This window comes from Caretta caretta, chromosome 10 (assembly GCF_965140235.1).
Source record: "Caretta caretta isolate rCarCar2 chromosome 10, rCarCar1.hap1, whole genome shotgun sequence".
Lineage (NCBI taxonomy): Eukaryota > Metazoa > Chordata > Testudines > Cheloniidae > Caretta > Caretta caretta.
The window spans coordinates 17,384,319-17,407,500 of NC_134215.1; the positions used below are offsets into that span (position 1 = coordinate 17,384,319).

Consider the following 23,182-nt stretch of genomic DNA (forward strand, 5'->3'; position numbering starts at 1 on the left):
CCCTCTCTACTCCTTCCTGAACATTTATGCCCATGAGCAGCTCATTTCTCATACACACTCATTACCTTTCATAAAGAATTATAAACAACCATTATCAGACCTCAGTGAGCAAAACTGTCACCGTCCATGCCAGCCTTTTTCCCAACCTGTCCTCTCTGCAAGGAACAATGGCAAATCTAAACCTTCAGGAAAAAAACAGCAGCTCTGTCAGCTGAGGACAGTCCTATTTTCCAAGCGATGGCCTACCTTATCAGGGATCAATTTGTGCCCCATTTCAACTGGAAACACAAGCCCAAGTACTTGAGCCTGGCTTTGTGTGCAAGTCCCATAGGAAGAGATGGCAAGTACTCAGCATTGCACCTACCATTCATTTTATGAAGTACAAATTTGCAGAGGCAAAGTGCATCCACAAAAGGGAGGCTGAACCCCCACCCTTTTGACATTCCTATGTAGGCTATATGATTGGGGGGAGGGGCTGCTCTCTCTTTTTTTAATAGTTGACAAAACTCTGCTCTCAATGATGCAGTTGTCAATTTTTGTTCTGTGTCTATGCAGCACCTAGCACAATGAGATCCTGGCTCATGACTGGGGCTCCTGGAAATTAACTCTATTTTCATCACTGGAGAGCAGAATTTTGCCCCAGAGAGTGCAATGGGAATGGAGAATCATTCTCTTAGACAATCTTTGTATTCATTTTGACAAACAATAATATTTTTTAATGTGTGGGCTAATTTTTTTTTATTTAGCTCAAAAACAAAAATCCTTCATTCTGTAACTGCTTAAGTGCATTTGTTGTATTTCTGATTATTGAAATAAACTTGGATAACATTACATCAGGCCCAGTAAAGGCTAGCTTTCTACCTGGATTTTTGAATGATAATTCACCAGATACGTTTTTTTGTAGACAGTCTAATTTTATTTTGGGGATGAGTACTGATTGATACAGCAGTTACATTTTAAAGCGCATTTTCAGATGGGTTACAAAGTGGGTTGTTTTTTTTAATGCAACAGCCAAAGTGTATGGGAAATAATCTAAACCAGAAAAATTTCACAGGGTAATTGAAATACGATATTCTGCATTAAATATTAGAAGTCAAATCCTGACAGGTGCCATAAACCTGCTGAGCACACAACTCCAAGGGTTGGATATAATTCCCACTGAAGTCAAGGGGAGCCTTTCTTCTGACTTCAAGGAGAATTAGGTCAACCCCATAAGGGATATTGATAGAGGTTACAGGCACTCAGCACATTTCAGGATTTTCTCCTAGTGGGCTCAGTGAAATGTAAAAACCATCAAGACATTCAGAGTTAACTCTGTAGTGTTGAGTGGATTTTTCCATGAGCATCCTAGTGCCAATACAGCATTAGTACTCACGAGTTTTGCCATTACTTAAATGAGATCAGGAGCACGCCCTCTAGTAGTATCTCATCACATTGTGCCTAGTTATCGCAGGGGGACTTAGGGTACAGTAGGGTATCACATAACATATGTGCTGGAAAACGTAAGAGTGTAATAAAGTTAATTAAGAACAAATGTAGCAGCTTCATCACAGAATTAATTTTTTCATGAAGATACAAATTTAATCCCTGAAATAAATTTGCAGCATGTTTATCAGGGATTTAGCTGTGCAACTCATTAGCATTATTAGAAATCACTTGGTTGAACCCTGCATGCATCACGTTTAATGGAAAATTTTCCAACAGCACTTGATTGTGTTTTCCCATCATCTCTAACCTTCACTGGCTTCATAACTCCAAAACCATTCAAAATGGTCCTTGTAGCTTTCAAACTGTTCCAAGGATTTGCTCCACCTTAACACACACACAGTCACAGTTATTTACATCCATTCCACCTGTATGTCTCTTCCCGTACTCCCCACTCCAACTCTTAGGCCTGGTCTATGCTACACAGTTAGGCACGTATTTCCTTGTGGTAAGTATCTTAAAGCTGCTCACTTTGAGTAAAATTATTGAAAGGTGGGGGGTGAGGAGGCAGGGACTTTGAAAGTCGCTCTAGGAAATATAGCATTTTAATTTGGATATGTGACAGATAACTATAACTGGTTGGGTGTGTCTGCATTCTTTCAGTTCTGGTGACCCCTCGGTGATTTTTCAGGTGGTTTTTTAAAAATTATTTATTTATTTATTATAAATAGCTCATCCCTGTGGCCGAGTCACACACACTATCTGCATGTGAGCCAGAACAGACCCTTTCTGGGGTATACAATCCCTCAGGGGCTTTCTTGTGGTGTCTCTCTAGCCCTCCCTGGACTCAGTCTTTAAGCAGTCCCGGCCCTGGTATGGGGCTGTATCCCCAGGGCTTCCTCCCTACAGACACTATCTTCCTGCAGCTTTCCCCAGACTCAATCCCTACTCAGTCCCAGCAGCCGGTCAGGATGTAACGATGGTGGTTCTGGTGGGACCCAACTGAGAGTACCAATTCAGGACAAATTGCTTAAAGCAGGGCAGTTACAGCCCAAGGCTGAGGTTTCTATGCACACCAAGGCAAACCAAACCAGCCAGACAGAGAGGACTTTGGTTTTACCCCACCGGCTAACCATAAGTCACACAAGCAATTCCCTTAGACACTCCAGTTTCCCAGTATCACCACCAGTGCCACTCGTTATGGGGACAATACCCCAATAAAAGAAGAAAGGTTCTCTCGATCCCAAAGGACAAAGCCCCAGACCTAGGTCAATATAAAAATTAGATATTACCAACATGCTGTTGCCAGTCCTTTAGAATCTAAAATCTAGAGGTTTATTCATAAAAGGAAAAAGATATAGATGAGAGCAAGAATTGGTTAAATGGAATCAATTACATACAGTTATGGCAAAGTTCTTGGTTCATGCTTGTGGTGATGAAATAAACTGCAGATTCAAATCAAGTCTCTGGAGTATATCCACAGCTGGGATGGGTCATTCAGTCCTATGTTCAAAGCTTCAGTTTGTAGCAGAGTCCCTCCAGAGGTCTGAAGCAGGATTGAAGACAAGATGGAAGAGTTGCAGCAGCTTTTTATATAGTCTCTTGCCATGTGGTCTCTGCTTTCTTTGTCCCAAAGACAAGCTATCCATCACGTGTCATGGAAAAACCTCCGAGTTCTGTCTATAGGCATGTCCCTGCACACCTTGCTGAGTCACAAGATGTATCTGCCTTCTCTCAATAGGTCGATTGTATAGCTCATGGTCCTTAATGAGCCATCAACCAGGCTAGGCAGAGCTGACACCAAGTTGTCTGGGGTGTCACCCAGAAGCATAGTTCAAGTTTGAACTACAGACAGTATAGAGCCAATACTTATAACTTTAAATACAAAACAATACATGCATACAGACAGCATAATCACAACCAGCAAACCATAACCTTGTCTTAGATACCTTATTTGACCCCCTTTATACAAGATTTGGTGCCACTATAGGACCTTGGTTGTAACAATGATCTATACAATCCCAGTTCATGTCAATAATGTCACACAGAAGCGCCTTCATTTCTTCCCCAGTCCCTACTAGCAAATTGTCTTTGGCTCAGTCCTAGCAGCCAGCCAAGAACCTCTTGCTCCCACACTCCCTGCCAGTGAGTCTTCCTACCAGGTACACAGTCCTTTCTTCTCCAGTTCCAAGCGGCAACTAACTGCTGCTCTGTTCTGCAGCTCCTTTTATACGGCCCTCCTGGTCCCTGATTGGCCGTTCCAGCAGTCTCTCTGATTGGTTGCTTCCCCGCAACCACTCTAGGCCAATTGGAGGATCTCACCACTGCTCCTTTCCTGGGATGGGTGTGGCAGAACTCTGAGGCCTCCAGCAGGGGGCCTTTGGGCCTAGTCCACCCCATCACAATAATGTACTGAAATATCCTAATCAATACAAGAATTGCATTATCAGCGTTTGACACATTCAGGGATTGAATTGAGCTGGTTCACAATAGTTTAGTAAATGTGTGCTAAAAGCTAAGCTTTTGTTTAAAGAGTCTCTAGCCTTGATGGTTGTGAAGAAAATCTTCAAAATGTGAACCCAGTGTAACCATGATGGCACTGATGTATTCCTGAGCCTGCAGACAGCCTGGAACAACATGCAAACAGAACCATTTATTTGAACAAGTTAACCCTGAGGTCTAATGATGATGTTTACAAACATCAGTGTCGTTCACTATCTCACTGCTGATCAAAGCAAGCAAGAAAGGATCATATGAACAGCCACAGTGACTGGAGTCTTGTTTTGATGTCCCATTTGGAACAGTTTTGGTTTGTCGGTTGAGCTTAGGAAAGCATCACTACTCTTTTTTCCTAATTCATCTCCTGGAGAGACCGTCTTTAATTATGACCCAGCATCCATGACTCACGAGGCAGAAAGCTGAAAAGAATAAAATATGTAATTGTCAATAAAGAGTCACTCTGTGTTTGGATTCTCTTGTAAGCCACTGGTGCTCATTCATTCTCCCACCTTCTCTCTCTTGGTTTCAAGGCTAAATCTATTACTAAAATAGCCTGCTGATAAGCACTTGGCATACACCAATAACGATCAGAAAACAAAATCAACAGGGAACCATACATCAGTGGTAATTGATAATTAAGAGAGAAGAGCAACTAAGTCTAGCGTTCAGTCAGGGTCACATGACTGAAGAGGTATGACATTGTAATTAATAGCCAACTACAATGTTATTCTAATAGTCACAAGGGAACTTCAAAATCCCTGTAATGTGTGAGTAGAATTTAAATTCCAGCTGATACGGATGCTGGGGGATCACAACATCTACAGCAGCACTGGGCATGTGGGACTGGGGCTATAAATTGTGTTGAGATGCACAGCTGAGATATTGGACAGTAGCAGAAAAAACTAAAACATCAACACCCACAAGCTCTCTAAGCCTACTTCATGTTTTGGTTAAAAGTCAGATGTCTATTAGCCTCAGTTCTACATGTTTCAACTCAGTCTAGCTCTTTGGTTAGAGACCCATTTCTACTCTTCGCTGATTTTAATACTAAATAAAAGCAGAGGTGAGAATAATTTATAACTGCTATAAAGTGATGTCGTAGTGAGAGCCAGCCTGCCAGCCAGCCAGACTCTGGCAGGCAACAGAACAATAGTGAAGATTACTACAATCAAAACAATGCAGCCCATGTTTGGTGTGTGATTTAGATCAACTTTAATTAGCCTTGCCATATCTTATGTCAGACTCACAGATGCCAACTCATTACTACATGTGCCAAAAAACATTAGCTCTACAAAAATACAGTACTGTGTTTTGCACTTGATCAGTAGCAAGAACGCTAACTAAAGAGTCACTTTAGCCATTTTATCAAGGTTAGAAAAATCCCAATTGAGTCACAAGAGGAAGATAACTTGCTAAAATGTCAGACGAATTGGAAGGTTTTGTACCATTGCAAATCAAATTATCATAGGCTTGAATGAATACTAGAATGAGTGAACTGGACATGCTTAAATATATAAGTATGGAAGAGAAAGACAGATCTGTACTGACCTCCACTCACTTTTTTGGTTATGTTTTATTGTCTGTTTGAAAGAGGGAGTTAGTGCTCATAGTAAGTCTTTTAAGTGTGGCTCTGCTCTAAAAAGAGAGACATTATATATATATAAAAATAAAAAGCTTCTTACTCAACATATCTGCTCCTACTGTGTATTTAGAGTCAGATCAGCACACTTTAAAAACTATATGTTAATTTTATTATTTTTGTTACACTGCAAAGGTTACACACCTAACAGACAGTGAGTAAGCTGGATTCTCTTCTGGCTTGTGTAGCATGATGAACTGTTAAACAATTTCTGATAGCAGAATCTTTATTGTTAATGAAGAATGAGCCAGAAATAGCTTGACTCTCAGATCCCAGGTTGAGTTTTCCAAAAGAAAGTGTGGGGGGGGTGTCCCCTGAATAGATATCTATTATATAGATATCACAGGGCCTAATAACATCAGCCACACTATCAGAGGCTCGTTCACCTGCACATCCACCAATGTGATATATGCCATCATGTGCCAGCAATGCCCCTCTGCCATGTACATTGGTCAAACTGGACAGTCTCTATGTAAAAGAATAAATGGACACAAATCAGATGTCAAGAATTATAACATTCATAAACCAGTCGGAGAACACTTCAATCTCTCTGGTCACGCGGTTACAGACATGAAAGTTGCTCTATTACAAAAAAAAAAACTTCAAATCCAGATTCCAGCGAGAGACTGTTGAATTGGAATTCATTTGCAAATTGGATACAATTAACTTAGGCTTGAATAGAGACTGGGAGTGGCTAAGTCATTATGCAAGGTAACTTATTTCCCCTTGTTTTTTCCTACCCCCACCCCTCCTCAGACGTTCTTGTTAAACCCCGGATTTGTGCTGGAAATGGCCCACCTTGATTATCATACACATTGTAAGGAGAGTGGTCACTTTAGATAAGCTATTACCAGCAGGAGAGTGGGGTGGGAGGAGGTATTTTTTCATGCTTTGTGTGTATATAAAAAGATCTTCTACACTTTCCACAGTATGCATCCGATGAAGTGAGCTGTAGCTCATGAAAGCTTATGCTCAAATAAATTGGTTAGTCTCTAAGGTGCCACAAGTAATCTTACCATAGTTATGCCATAAGCATACCACAATAATATCTCTATGAAGAATATCAGGCATAGTGTCACAAAATGATTACCGCATTCTTTAGGGGTCTGATTCAAAACTCACTGATGTCAATGTGAATCCTGACTTTAATGGGTTTTGGATCAGGTTCCCTTGTCCCTAAAATGAGATGTAAAAGATGCATCCGATGAAGTGAGCTGTAGCTCACGAAAGCTCATGTTCAAATAAATTGGTTAGTCTCTAAGGTGCCACAAGTACTCCTTTTCTTTTTGTAAAATATAGGATATGGCAATTTACACTTGGGTTACTAGGTGTTACGTAATGATCCCTATGTCACCCACTCCCATCCCTCTATGAAAGGTCAGTTCATCTGACACCATGGAGGAAGGGAAAACCCATATGAACCAATCTTTGCAGTCTTGTGCTGCCCATGCTGGGCCAGTATTTCACTAAATAATACAATTTGTGACAAAGGCACATAGACAGCAGGGGAGGGGGAAAAAACAATCACACTCACATCAAACCACTTAGCTATTCTTGTCCATAGGCAATACGATAGCTTCGAAGTACAGGTATTGCAGAAAACAAAGGGAGTCCTCGTCAGTACGTTAAAACTGACAATGTGTCAAATTCATCCATGCTGTAACATGATAAAATCAGTGGAGTCACACCAGGGATGACTTTGGCTCACTGTATCGCCAGTGTCGGAGTTCATACCTGTATTTGCAGCAGCACTTGTCTATTCAGACCCACCTGATAGAAGTCAATCTACGTGGATACTCCTTGGTTAGTTCATGGTAATACTCAGCCACTTGGAGAACATTATCTGGAATAAATGCTTGAAGCAGGAGAGCTTTATACCTGACAGCAGTCATATTCCATGGGAGCCAAGCATTTCATTTCAGCAAGCAATGCACAAGGGAATCCTGCCATCCTCCCAGTGGGAAGAGACAGGTCTGGTGGTGTTCTAGCACAGAGTGGGCCTTTCCATAAAGGAACACAGTCATGCCATAGATCAAGTAGCTCTAGGCCCACTCCAGCAGCAGAGTGGAAAAGGGGACAGTTTGTCTCCCCATCTCATCATCACTCGCCTGCACATGTTGGGGCCTCACACCGGCAACCTCCAAGGACTGCTCTAGATACACAGGACTTTACTGAATCAGAGCTGAAATCCACCTGGTCCCATATTCTGCCCCAACTGCGGTCATCAGCAGACGCTTCAGAGGAAGGTACCAGAAACCCTGCAGTTGGCAGAGACTCTATGCTCACTTTCTAAAGAAGTGACAGTGGAACAGGCTTCAGTGTTATTTGTGACGCTGAGAGAGGACAGAATAATGGCAGGAACTCCTGGGTATTGTAAATTCTTCATCTTTTGTAAAATGTAGGGCTCTCACTACATTTAGAGCCAGATTCTGGCATTCTTGCTCATGCTGAGCAATACCTTTCATTTCAACAGGACTAGTCACAGCTTAAGGTACAACTCGACAGGGAATAAGACCCTGTCTCAGCCACTGGTGGCTAGGTACTGGTATATCTGCACCAGTGCTAACTCCTAGTGTAAACAAGGACAACAGTTGTAAACAGCAATTTTCACCAGATAAACTGTACTGGTATGATTTAGGGTGGCTGTTTCTGTCTGCACTAAGGGCTTACACCAGTTCTGCTGTACTGATGCCCGACCTTCAATGGCTATAATCAGGGTAAAGCCCCCTTGTAGATAACAGCCCATGGTAGTAGAATCAGGCCCTTATTAAGAAATTAATAGACATAGCTCATCTCTACTTTTCTCATTTATTCTGCATTTCTGCTCCCCTTCCCAACCCTTTTGCTGAACCTCTCATTTTCCACCTCTATAACTGCACAAATTTTCACAATATTTTTTAAAAATCACAACACAGAAATGGCTATAATCATTTATTAGATAAAAAACAAAACAATAAAATACAGATGAGTTAAGAAAACCTGGATAACGTTTGGCAGTTTCAACAGACTGAGTTTTGAGGGTACCACAAAATGACAAATGAGGGAATGGGGCAGGCGATCTGCTAAAAAGAAAAGAAAAAAAGAAAAAAAAATCAATCCCCTAAGAATGGTTCATACAAATCCCAGCAAACCAAAAGGGTTCAGTGCCTTTCTTTGCAGGAGAAGGAGGTTAGATCTTTGTACCCACATGTACCCCTATGCATTGATATACTGTAGTTTGCATGCTCAAACTGCTGCCTTTCCATACCTGAGAGCTAACTCTTCCCATTTTAAATTTATTCACAGCTAGATTGAATTTTATCCTGCGGGTCTCCAAAAAGTCTTTCACCTAAATGGGGACAGATTTTGTGAGCCTCTGTTGGAAGATGAATACTGTAAGAGTTACAGTATTCATATATATAATACTGTAACTCTTACAGAAACTCTTGAAGTAGCAGGCTTGGGTATGGTGTTACGCACGGCATGGGCGTGTGCTTTGCTTAGCTTGTGCTGCTCTTACTTATGAGACGGACTCCACTGTGAGCTGGAATGAAATAAAAGGGAAAGGCTTGGGAATTCAGGGTTTTGATTCAGTAAGTTTTGATAACTCATTGATAGCCAGGTGCAGCCTGCTACTAAATATGACTGTCACTAGTTAAAGAAGCGTTGTTAAAACAAACCAATTAATTAAAATCCCCTACAGTGTCCCATTCAACTAGTCAAGTGTTTATTCAAGACCTGCCTATATCTGTTATATCGTTTTGCACTCCAAGAATGTTTAATGAAATGTTTATAACACTGCTGGACCATTACAGTTCTTGCAAGCTAGACAATATCTTGGAGATGGTATTTTAGACTTGACATCCACAATGACCATGTTTGCTCAAAACCTCAACTGTCTCCAAGGTGACTGCAAGCCACAGTGTTAGCTAATGCGGTGATAATCTTTTGAAAGAGAGTGAATGACTCAGGCCAATCTTTGATCTCCATTCCGCTGTCTCTCTTCCTTTCCAAAAAACAAAACAAGATGGGTGAGGTAATATCTTTGGTTGGATCAACTTTTGTTGGTGAGAGAGAGGTTTTCGAGCTTACACAGAACTCTTCTTCAGGTCTGTGTAAGCTTGTCTCTCTCACCAACAGAACTTGATTCCCATCAAAGATATTACCTCACCCACCTTGTCGCTAATATCTTGGAACCAACGTGGCTATAACATTGCATACAAAAACAAAAATAAAAATAATAATAATTTCAGGCAGAATTCTCCACTTTGCTACGATTGGCAGACTCACGGTGGAGTTTCTTACATGGAGAAGAGCACCAGAGAAGAGAATTTTCTCCTTTAGTAGTTCCAGGTAGTGTAGATAATGAGGACAATCTACCCTCTTAGAAGGAAAAATTCATGGAACACTTTTTCCTGACCCCAAGCCATAGCTGTGTTATCCATGGTTAAGGCTAAGATTTAGTCACGGGTATTTTTGGTAAAAGTCATGGACCGGTCACTGGTAATAAATAAAAATTCACAGCCAGTGACCTGTCCATAAATTTTACCAAAAATACCTGTGACTAAATCTCTACTTCAGGGGTCCTGCTTCAGTGCTGGGAATTGACTGCCCCCTGTCCACTGCTCCTGGGGATCGCTCTCAGATGGCTTCCGGGCATCCTGAACCATTGCTTCAGCCATCATGGGACCACTGCAGCTTGGGCGGTCCCCAGGGCACCCCCAAGACCACTGCTCAGGCATACCCTGGAGCCAGCCACACCAGCCACTGTTCTGGCGGTCTCTGGAGCCAGCTGCCCAGTACCGCCGAAGCAGCGGCCAGTGCGGCTAGTCCGGGGGCAGCTGCCAGGACTGCTGCTCAGATGCTCCCCAGGGCTGCCCCCAAGACCACTGCTTGGGCGGTTCCCGGGATCAGCCACACCAGCTGCTGCTTGGGCGGTCCCCAGAGCCACCTGCCTGGGGCCTCTCGAGTAGCAGCTGGTGCAGCTGGCCCCAGGTCATTCCAGCGGGCCCCGGGTCCCTGAAGTCAGCTGCACCAGCCACTGCGGAAGTCACAGAAAGTCACGGAATCTGTGACTTCCGTGACCCCCGTGAAAGAACTACAGCCTTATCCATGGTCACAAAGCACTCACCCAAGGGGGTTAAAGGTCACAGTCTGGAAGTTAAAGAGCAGCATTAACTTTCAGAAATTGTGCTGTTTAGCACAGGAACAGAAGAGTTTCCCCCTGTTCTGTTCACCACCAACTCAGAGAACATGCGTGGGCATGCCATGCGTCCAATGCCCCCTCCTTACAAAGATTGAGGGCTTATGTGGGACTTCAGCCATACTCATAGGTCTTGTACTAGCCCTTTGCACAAAGGCATCACCAATCTGTGAATGACATTATGCAAATGTTTAAGTATTTTGCAGGATCACGGCCTAAATAACTTATAGGTTAAAACATTCACCAGACTATTTATGTATTTCACGATGATGTTAACATTTTAAGTTGGTCTTATTTTCTTCCAGCATTTTATGAAACTATACAAACAATAATGGAATAAAAAGCACAGCAGTCACTGGTTTCTGTGGAAACTGAGTGGCATTGCAGTATATTGCCAAATCTATACTCCTACTAAATCAAACATACCACAATTTATATTGACATTTAATATAGATATTGTAGCCTGCAGGAATAAGAAATGAAACTAATTAAGTTTAATAATTCAAGAGGACCTGGTATGCCCTCTTGCTACACAGAAGCTAGTTATCTTTCGCCTCCCCCAAACACAGACATAATAAATAAAGTTTATTCAGAAAACACCAAATGTAAAATACATTAAGAAATAGTTGAAATTACAGCCCCTTTCTAAGGCATAGAAAAATATACGGGTGCCAGATCCTCAGCTGGCATAAACTAATGGAGCTTCAGTAACTTTAGTCGAGCTTTGCCAGTTTATACCAGCTGAGGATCGGACCTGTTGAATCATAAAAAAGGGATTCATCCCATAATCCATTTTTTACCATAGTGATAGACACCTTACAAATATCTGAGATACACACTGGTAGATACAAATGGATAGCTAGACATACAAAACTCCCATTGACTTCCCAGGGGAGTTATGCATAGGTAAGGGCTGGAGGAGTAGGCCCTTGCACTCACTTGTTACCTGCTCTTTACATTCAAGAGAGGTACAAATAAATATTTATTTACAGACTGTCATTTGATTCCAGTGGGAGAACAGCACTCTCAGAATCTTCATCAGTCCCTGCAATCGACTTCTGCCACTCCTTGGTTCTTACTCACCTCCTAGTCCAAAGCGTGATTGTTGAGCTCAGAATACCATCAATATTAGTGATTGAGATACTCATGGCAAAATGCACATAAGATGCTGCACACCACTAGAGCTCAGTGGGGTGGGGGCTCCACGGGGGCGCATCTGCTTCCACAGTTTGCCGTGGATGGGCATCACAGGGCGCACCACTCACTGCTTGTCTGGCGCCTGCTCCTGGACACGCTGGGAATTAGCTTGTGAGACCAACGCTCCTTCCCATGGCCACGCACTGTCACTCCGTCACTCTCTCTGGTCTGCAGTCCCTCTCTCACTCCAGGAACTGCCGCATCCTCTCCCTGACTCAGCCCTCCAGGCAGGTCGCTCAGCATTCCCCGCTTCTGGAGTAGATCAAAGTCTTTCCTTCAGCAGTCCTAGGCAGTCTTCCCAGTCACTGCCTCAGATGTCACTCCTTCAGTGGCTAGTAGGAGAACCCTGACTCACCCTCTACTCTGGGTTCCAGTCCAGGAACCCTCAACCCAGCAGTTCTGGGCTTTACTCTCCCAGCCCTCGTTACTTCTTCTCTGGACTGCTTCCTACCACTCCTAATTCCCTTCCAAACACTCCGCCCTCTCCCCAGGGAGTGACTGCTCTTTCCCAGCAACAGTCTTTGTCTACTGTCACATTGCTGGCTTTATAGGCCCCGCCTCTTCCTACCCAGCTGAGCCTGCTTGCAATCACTTCCCTGCTCCCTGGCTCTTCCTTCAGGTGTGGCCTGTGGAGTTAATAGGCCTACCTGGCCATTTTAACCCCTTTCAGTCTGTGTGGGGTGGACACCCCACCACAATGGGGCTCAACACCCAGCGTGAACAGGACATCACAGACAAAGGACTTGAGGACGGCTCAGTGGAGGGGCCACCAGATCCAAATCTAAAACCACTACATAGCACATGCAAAGGAATAGGGGCCAATACTCCAGGCATGGAAAAGTGGCCAAGGAGAGGCTTTGTGAAGCCTGACCACAGCAGGGCTTTGGAGCAGAGCCCGGAGGTGTAGCGTGGAGCAGCTCCGGAGCAGTGGAGCTGCAGGTTTTTGCCTGGAGCTGGAGCGGAGCCGGAGCACAGCTCCAAAGCCCTGGCCCACAGGGTTGAATTTAGTCTCCCCAACACTTATATACTGTAGTTTCCCATACAAGTGCAGATACTCAAGCTTTGTACATGAGGGGGTTAGGGTGTTTGTGAATTTCACCTGTAATGAAAATTACTAAGCTGTTCATTCATTCACAGCTACTAAAACCCATATTACTGCCACAAACTCATAAGGATCTTTTAATGCCAGCTGACAAAATTAGCCTGGTGGTCAGAAAAGGCTAATGCTCATTATACGAGAATATAGTTTTACTGTTATCTTGTCTGCCACCTCCCTCTCCATGTATTTTGTTTCATCCTCCCAACGTAACCTCGATTATAAGATCTTCAGAGAAGGGACTATCATTCGTGCAGATCCCAGCACAATAGGGCCCCAATTTTGGATTGGAGCTATTAGATACTGCCATAACACAAATAATAAAAGAACAATAATTTAAAATCTATTTTTGTGAGTCTTAGAAAGGATATGAGATGGCCAAGCACCTGATATAGATGGAAAACAAAGATGAAATTACAAGTAGGTTTTATCTAAAGGGATCAGTATATTTAGAAATTTTGTACTGAGAGTAGAATTCAAAAGGAAAACATATACATGAATATTTTGCACTTATAAGCTGCACAGTGTGAATCACTCAGATTTAACACTCACAAGGTATATAAACAAAACTTAAATTTTTGCCATATGAATTTAAGAAAGAAAAACCCAGTGTGCCACCAAATTAAAATGAAAAAAAAATTATAATAATTGCAGCCAAGCTACATCTACTGATTTTACTTCCAAAGACTCAGATGGATTAACTTTGCTTGATGTACTACGCAACTGATTAAATAAAACATCAATAAGCTCTAACCTTAATTAAGGGTCTGTTCAAAGCCAACATTTGTAATCTTTTGTGAAGAAAGTGAAGAATTAGAAGATATGCCCTTTTTAAAATGATCATTGTAAAAAATTTTGCCTTTTATTTTCATTAACAATACAGCACTTAATCTTTAAAGATCCAAATGTTGCATTAGATTATCTTGCCAACTAATAAAAGCAATTTTGTACAGGTTTTTAATTGGGTTACCTATAGCTAATTCTTCCTTCATTATTTATTAAGTTCCTTTTTTTCCCTTTCCTTTGTATAACTACCACTGATAATATTCTACATATATACGTGCATGTATGCCCATACAGAATGGCATGTAATCATATGACTGTCCCTTATTCTTTCTCCCACATCCCAGCATGCAATATAAAAATCCCACATGAGATCGGAACATTCACACATGAAGACGTGTGCATATATGCACACACTCCTCTCATAGCCAGAGTATATATGACTCAGAAATTATCAATAAATATGTACAAAACATTAAATCATGTTAGAACATACAGAGGTATTGTGTGCTAAGTAAATGAAAATACTGAACAACCTGATTGTCATATTTATCTACACAATCACAGTAATGTAAGGCTGGAAGGGACCTCAAGAAGTTATCTAGCCATCTGCCGCTCCCCTCCCCTCCTGCACTGAGGCAGCATTAAGTATACCTATATATAAGTTTTGCTGAAGTTAGCTTTTAAATGTATGTGTAATACAGTGTATGTGCAGTGTGGGATCCATCCTCCTGTTAGAAGTTATGAGAGTTATATAGGGAGCTGAGTGAATAATGCAGAATATTTGTGTGAATATTCACATTTTAAATAAATTACCATTGACTATGTCTGTGCGCTCTTTCTGTTCACTTACTGTGAACATCTGGGAGAGCATGTTTTGCTGGCAAAAATGTCAGCAGAAAGTGAATCTCAGTGTTACATGTGGAAGTATTCTAGCAGCAGACATGACTGGGCATTCTTTCAAACAGTACACTGGGATTTACCTGAGCAATCACAATTCAGCAGCATGGCCTGAATTTTAAATAGCTGTGATCACTCCATATCAATCACAAATTCAAAGAGATAGTCACTGGCTAAAGTCAAGTAGTGTGTAAATGGGGAAATCTTGATCACCTAATGGGCTGAAAGAGGCTAAATACATTATTTGTTGCCCATTATTCCCTTGCGTGTAGGTCCCAAGATTCATCTATACCAGGCTGCTCAGGGGCTGTAAAGAACACTCACATCAGTAAGAGTTTGCAGGATTGGGACTATAATTCTGTGTATTTCTTTCCCACACATAATATTCCCTTAATGTAGTTTTGTTGTGTGTGTTTCCTTGTTTTTCTTAGCTATGCTTACTCATTTAGATTGTACTCAAGTAAAGAACTTCCTCTAATTATATAATTAGCGTAAATACCAATAATTGCCTATTCATAGCACATCATCTTTTCATTATGTGTTATGCTTTCACAAAGTTTTATAAAATTTGTGAAAAAAATTAATGACTATGTCTGTGTGTTTCTATAAGTTGTATTTTAGCATGCACTGGAAATATGTAATTGTGTAATGAAAATTAATTCATTCTGGTTATGTGCCTGCATCCAGATACGGCACTGGCTCTATCTATGTGTCGCTGAAAAGAGACATAAGTGTTGATAGTATTATTATTATTTATTTGTACCATGGTAGTGCTTAGGAGCCTCAATGATGGACCAGGACCTAGCGTGCTGTGCATTGTACAAAGGAGAAAGAGAGGGGCTCTGCCCGAAAGAGTTCACAATCGATTAGGAAGTCCCTTTTAAAAAATATGCTTGAAAAATACATCTTGAACTAGGAAGGACTCTTCCACATGATCTATGTTTACATAGCCCAGAAAAATCTAGAAAGCTGGTGTCAATCCAGAGAAATGGCACTAATTCTTGCTTTTGAAAGTCTGGGACAAGGGTGTCACTTGCCTAGTTTCCAAGTTATAGGGTATGCTGTTTTTCCAGTAGCAGCTTGCACTCTCATTTTTTCAGTCTACATACAGATTGTGGCAACTGAGGCAACTGCCATCTTCACAGGCTGCAGAAGGGCACTGAAGAAGGGGCAGAGAACACAGCCAGGCAAAGCGTCTCTGTAGGTGCTTGGGGAAAACACAAAGCGGGCAACTACTACAACCTACAAAAGCTGCAGCCCTGCTCTCTCCAGAAATCAGAATGTGCAAAGTAGTAATAGAGGAGAGAGGGGCAGGTTATGGTCCACCCCCTTTTGGGTACCTACTGCCTCTATCACTCCCCCAGCCACCTACCTTGCACTCAGAAGGCCCAGCTCTGTTATGATATGGCATTGCTGCACTGCTCTGCCAGCACAAAGGGGCTGTAAAGCCAGTTTAACCAGCTACCAAGAACTCCCCTAGCGTAGGGGATCTCCCTATGTGGCACAGAGCTGATACAGTGGTTCTATCTTTCACATACCCCTCATGGCCCCAGTTAGGGGTGTGCACAGAACCTCTCTGCATGCCAGTAGTTGAGGATAGTCAGAACAGCCCCTTGGCCGTACACAGCCATGAATAAGTAGCCTCAGGGCTCTTATCCTAAAGACATGATGGCCCCCCTTTTGGGTCCTGAGCCATGCACAGTTCAGCAGCACTTGAAAACTGGGATATTAGCAAGTCCAAGGAGTAGGATGGTGGATGGCAGGCCAGGCTCCCTGTACTGGAGACGCCAGACTATTGCCCTACATCTCTCTCTGGTAAATGTATTAGAATTATTTGTTTTTCTCCCCCCTGGAATTGTAGATTTAAATTCATATTTACCTCCCAGTATAATTGCTGGTGCCACACTGTGTTACACTCCAGATAAATCCCATCATGAAATATTGATGTCAGGCTTTTGCAGCTAGAAGTGGGCCAGGTATCTCGAAGCAAAGCCTTTTATTTCTGTGGGGAATTTCTCAGCAGGTGCTTGAATTCACAATAGGATTGTGTTACCATAGAATCAGCTAGGGCAAATCTATCTGGATAACAGAAACCCTTGCTTTTGCGTCTAGCTACTGACATTTGCATTTGGAACATCAGTTTTGCAGAAACATAAATCTTCAAAATAGGCTTCTCTCCTAAAACATGGAGTCCAATTGTAAAAAACAACAACAAAAGACCCTTCCACTTAAAAAATAAAAAGCCTCAGTGGGTGTGGTACAATGTGACTTGTTGCCATGAACGACATTATAGCATTTTTCGTGACTAATGCTCACAGCCATATGTTACAGGTATTTCCCAAGGGAGCAAGAATGAGAAAAATCAAAAGAGTTCTGATGCTTCTCTGTTTCCTTTTGTTCATTAGGGTCCTCATCCAGGACGCAGTGAAATCAATGCAAGTCTTTTCATTGAGTTCCACCAGTTCTGAATCAGGTCAAATGTCACTGAATGAAGATAGCTTATATTTATAAAGATTGTTGCATTAGTGGCTAAGTCTCTCTTTTCACTCTTTGTTCAGCTTTTAAGAAATGCACACACAGTATAGAAATCAAAGTAGATTTAATTAATGACAGGTTTCAGAGGAACAGCCGTGTTAGTCTGTATTCGCAAAAAGAAAAGGAGTACTTGTGGCACCTTAGAGACTAACCAATTTATTTGAGCATGAGCTTTCGTGAGCTACAGCTCACGAAAGCTCATGCTCAAATAAATTGGTTAGTCTCTAAGGTGCCACAAGTACTCCTTTTCTTTTTGCGAAAGTAGATTTAAGTACATCTAGAAGCATTTAGTCATGTGTACATTCTACTTCAGGGTAATTATTACAATTAATTGCCCTTTGTTGATTTACATACAGTATTTTAACCAATAGGATTACAGTAGAGGTTGCCTTTATAAACATTGTACATCATGGCAGTGAGTGTAGATGAAATACATCTTCTGATGGCATAACAGCAGTGAGATAGGAGAGTTCCCCTCAGTAGTGATGCAGTTTCTGTTGCATATGTTACAGTAGTTCAAACTCATCTTTGATGTATCCTCCACCTAAGCCAATAGTAACACCAGCGAAGAATTTGGACTATTATGTTTATGCAAAGGAATACTTGTTACTGGTTTTTATTACATGATCTATTTATATACATTTCAAATGCTGCATTGTGTTGTCTGATATTTCTTTGCAGTACTCTGGCCTTGAATGCAGAGGCATAGATATGTGAAGATTTTAGGTAAACCATAAGGCAACCAAGAAACTGTCACTTGCTGTAATTGCTTGAGGTTTTAGGAGCTGGTAGAAAAATGTAATCATATGATGAATTTCCAGAGATAGCAGAAGTTCGCATAGCTACAGTAACATCTTTTAAAAACCAAATGGAAAGAGTATAAAAGCTGTGGATCTAGGCACAACAAAATAATATTTTGGGAATCTCCATATATGCGAGTCTCATTCTGGCTAGACACACTTTAGGAGGAGGAAATCCATGAGTGGGAGACAGAGATTTGGCAACAGTTAACAAAATACAGCAGGAATTCAATAAAGTCAATGTGAGATCTGCCTCGGCACCTGCAGGAAGAATTTGGACATATCTCAAGCACCCGTGAATGACTTGTTTCTCCACTCAGTCTAGTCTGGTCTGCTATAAGTCATCATATCTCCCCAATCCTGACCACCAATAAGCCTTATCCAGCTTGTTGCAAAACTAGTATATTTTTAACCGGTAGCAGTGAATGGTGGTTAGACATTCAGAAATCCCATTGGTTGTGAAAGACTTTTAATAACGGGCCACATTCTGGCATGCTTAGTCACTTAGCGAAGGACCATGCACCACAGGTACCTCCACTGATTTCACTGGGACTATATGAGTAATAACGAACTACTCAATGTGAGCAAGGTTATTGGAATCTGGACCAATAATATTAGTTAGCTGTTCAAATAATTTGAAGAATAGGCGTTCAGACTGCTAAAAAAATATAAAGAATACAAAATATAGGGCCGGATTCTTATAAATATTATTGGTCTTGGATCCTGATTCAGCAACGTGTTTAAACAAATGCTTTGAGTTTAGTCCAGCGCTATTCAGAGCGCAGCACTTAGGTATATGCTTAAAGCTCAGCACGCACAAGAGTCCCATTGAAGGCAATAGATTTTAGGTGCTGTCCTTTGACAAGGGGCTTATGTTTAGTAGGGTTTGAAAGATAAGGGTCTTAGTATTTACTTGGACTACAGGCAATACATTGTGTCTTCATGAAAAGACTCTTCTTCTCTGATGCTTCTGCACTCAAATTTTTGCCACTTTTTCCACTGCCAAGTCTTAACTAACGGAGCTCCCTTTCGAAGACAAAGGTGGGAGAAGTCATTAGTAATGCAGTCATTTCCCCAGTAGAGTTTTAGTTCTTCGACAAGAAAGCTCGGCTATAGACTACAGTAACAAATTGGACTTTAATATTCTAGGTGAAAGCAAAAAATTACTGCAACAGTGTGGATATTTGTGAGCCTTGGAATAGCCTCTGTAAATGTTTGCCAGCGCTGTAATTTATGTATATAATGCCTGATACAATATGATTTTACACTAATATACAGTAGCAAGTCTGCTTACTCTGCTGCCAAGAAGGGACATAACGCTATTTCATTTTTCTACAATAATGGGATTTAGCTAAACAAAATGCATTCACTTCATTTGCATCTAGTGCAGGAAAACAATGACACTTTTCATTTTTATTTAAAATGATACTGAAGAAACTTGTAAAACAATGAACTTGTGGTACGAAAATACTGAGCAAGCAGATGAACTATGAGAAACTGCTTGACGGGAATAAAGCTGAAGTAGTTCAATAGATACACAATTCCATAGTACCTCGCAATAAATCCACCAAAGCTATAAATAAGGCTGTTGCCCTCCTACATCTTTTCTCAGACATAGTGTTGAGGACTACAGTGTACAAATTGGACTGCAGAGAACATGTAAGAAAGATGTCAAGCAAGGAAAGTGATGATAGAAAGAAAAAATGCTGTTGCATTCAAGTTATCAAAAGAAAGTTTGAACAATAAATGAAAAGAGCAACAATAAAGTTAGAAATACAGCTAGAAAGAGAATTCAGGAGAAATCAGACCTGTGTAACATTGAAGAAAAGAGAATATACTTGAAGAGATAAAGCTGAACACTAAAGATTTGTTTCCACTAGTAAGGATGCAATCTGCAAACATCAAGGCCAAAAATGGAGGGGGGGGAGAGAATCACATCAGAACTGAAGCACCAAAAAATGTTGAAAAGTTTGTGCTCAGTCTTAAAGGCACAGGCTTTACCTATTTGAGGAGTTCAGTATATACAGAGTTATTTTCGGAACTGTAGAGAATATGGTCACTGAAGGAGCTGATGTATGGAAATACTGACAGGAGAACAATGGAGACATGTTTTTCTCCCCAGAGTCTGGGTAGGGCAGTGGGGAGGCGAGGGCAGGCGGAAGAGATGCAACAGGCTATTCAGAAGAACATTGGGTCATAATAAGCCATCAAGTTTTAAGACGCCTCAGTCAGAGTCCATGTGGTGGTCTGCTTTAAAAAAACAAACAAACAAACCAATCAATCAATAGAACAAAATGGCTCAATCGATGGAACAAAATGCCTCATTGGTATGAAAAGCGGCTGCAGAAAATGAGATTTTTTTTCCCCAGTCTGTGAAGTTAAGGCATGATATGCATGTAATACATCAGCAGAATTATAGCTCAGATTCTGCTGTCTTACACCGATATAGATCTGCAGTAATTCCAGTACCTTCAATCAAATTACACAGGTACAAGAGCAGAGTTTAGCCCTGCCCTCCTAGATTTTGCTTCTTTTCATTTAGAGAGAATGAATGTTCTCATCAGTTTGGAAATTGCCCATTTCAGTTAGTTACAGATACAACAGTACTGTAGTAGGTATTGGACGAGGGAACTGCCAAGACATTACAACACACTACCCTGTTCATTTGAATGTCGGGGGGACAGTGATTTTCACCATTTTTTGGAGTATTAAACATCACAGACATGTTGGTCTTACTGTGACTTTGTGACTAGCTGGGAACAACGAACCAACCCTTAAAAAGGAAAATAGTAAAGAAAGTGAGCACAAGTTCCTTGCCCCTGTTTATACACTCCAGGACAACAAATGATCATAGTATTCTAACTAGACCATAGGCAGAGTGGTCCTCTGGTTTGCAATCACTCTCCCTAAGGGAATGCTTAGAGCTGAGTTTGATGCATTTATCTACTTCTCTGTAGCATCACTTTGAATATTTGCCAGAATTTGATTAGCTCATGATCTCCATTGTATTTAATAGTTAAGTCATAGCGAGGGTCTTTTACTTTTTCAGCGATCTCATGCTGTTCCTTAAAGGACATCATTGCCTGTATGTTAAAGTGAACCCCATTCCCCTAATAAACCTAAAACTCTATCAAAACAAGACACTCCAATGCGGAGTGTATGAGAGAACAAACGTGACAGATGTGTAGTCACACTGTTTTATGTGCTACTGGACAGTGCTCAGATACTATGTGATGAGCGAAGTCCAAGAACCTACACAGAATACCCATTCACATAATTAAAAGATACTCTGAAGCAGGAATTTACACAAATACAAAGTTAAAGTCAACATTTTGAATTTTAGCCCAACTAGCTGCTTGAAATAAAATGGCAGCTACATAGCAGTGCTATCAAATTCCAAACATAAATTGAAAACTTCTATATAAAAAAGTTAAACCAACTAAAGGGTTCAGAGCTCCCTTTTCTATTTGGGGTGATGAAAGCATAAAAATACCATTGGACATAGTGATGCTGTATAGCACAGAACAGCTGAGCGTTGCACACATTTTTAATACTTGAGGGATAGCTATATTCCCTCTCCTGAGAATGGATAACCATCTGTGACCTTTTTTTTAAGATATAAAACAAAAAAAAGCTACAATTAGGGAGCTGTCACCAGAAACTGCCTCTCTGCCGTGTGTCAGCAGTACATCATCCGCCCATTTCATGATAGGGATCTGACTGCAGATAACAATCCTCTGGAGAACATATGTCACAAGGAAAGCTATTCATTTGTTGAACAAGTTTTACTGTGGTTTTCCCCTAAAGTACATAAAATAGGAAGACAGAAAACACTGTATATAGAATACTAGTTACCAGGCTTTCCAGTCATTGACAAGTGTTTCAGAATTTAGTAAGAGACAGTGAACTGAGCATATTTGAAGATTAACTTAAATTGATTAAACATAATTTTGTGTCATCTAAGACCATGAATAGGACCCTCTGTGGGAGGGTTGGGGGAGTCTTACCTTCTCTGCCATCTGAATGTAGCCATGCCTCAGTTTCCCCATTCTCCAAGTAGTAGGTTTAGCCACCTGGCTAGATCAAAGAGTCCTCCCTTCCCAAGTCCCAAACAAATGTCCAGATGAAATGAAGATCCAAGAATTCATCCAGTATCTTTACTGGGTGACAATCTTCTCTGCTCTCCAGGCATAACAGTGCTTCACTAAGTCTTTCCTTTGTTTGCTTCCCCTTGGTTGCAGAGGAATACCCAGACTATCTGTAGGCAGCACCCCAGTAAACCCTATGCTCTCTTGCTACCTAAACAGTGAAGCAGCTGCCTGCTCAAAAAAAAAAAAAAAAAAAAAAAGTCAACTATCCTCACTTCCCTTTCCACACAGGGCCACTTCCTAGCTTTGCCTGTCTAGGTTTGCCTCTTAGCTTTTTTCCCTGGCACCCTGCTGAGTCCTCTTCAGCACAGCCCCTCCTGGGCTCCTTTCCTAACTTCCTCTCTGCTAGGACTTGGAGCCTAAGGCCCAATCTTGGCCTGGAACTCAGTCACCAGCACACCCAAACAGCAACTTTCCCCTAAGCTTCTCCCTCTGCACTGAGCAGAAAGGAGCTCATTTATATCTCTGCCCCCTTCCCCATCGTGCACTGCTTCGAACCTATAGTTCTCATCTATCCTCTGGGAACAGCAGCCACCAGAATAGCTGGCCTCAAAGGGCTGAGACAGGAACAGAAGTGCTGGGCCTGTTGTTAAAGGGCCAGCACACCTTTTCACAGCACCAAACACAGATAATTGGGAAACGTAAAAAACAAAATAGCCTGTAGGGTTTGCATATTGATGATTCCTTATGTCCAGGGGCCATGTTGGCAAATAAAATAATGTTACTCATTCTGAACCAAGAGGCCCAGAGTAATTGGATGTTTCTGTTAATATGATTGTCAGAGTAATTAAAAACAATGCTGGTCCTTAATCTTCCTGCATTAGGCTCCAGAGTCAACACTTAATTTAAAATGAAAAGGGCAGATAACACCTTTCAGAGCTATTGGGCCAAATATAGCTCTCCCATAAGAGCCTTACAAAATATTAAATTATTCTACATTAATAATCAAACCAAGATGCAGCAGTAATGCTATTGTAA

General features: G+C 41.4%; 1 long non-coding RNA gene across 1 annotated transcript; it reads right to left on the bottom strand.

The window, feature by feature from the left end:
* Positions 1–2,737: 2,737 nt before the first annotated feature.
* On the bottom strand, positions 2,738–22,586 carry LOC142073457 (uncharacterized). Its single transcript, XR_012670360.1, has 2 exons — positions 22,064–22,586; positions 2,738–4,343 (listed from the first exon to the last, which is right to left on the bottom strand). It is a non-coding gene; the product is annotated as an uncharacterized LOC142073457 (long non-coding RNA).
* Between the last annotated feature and the right edge of the window lie 596 nt (positions 22,587–23,182).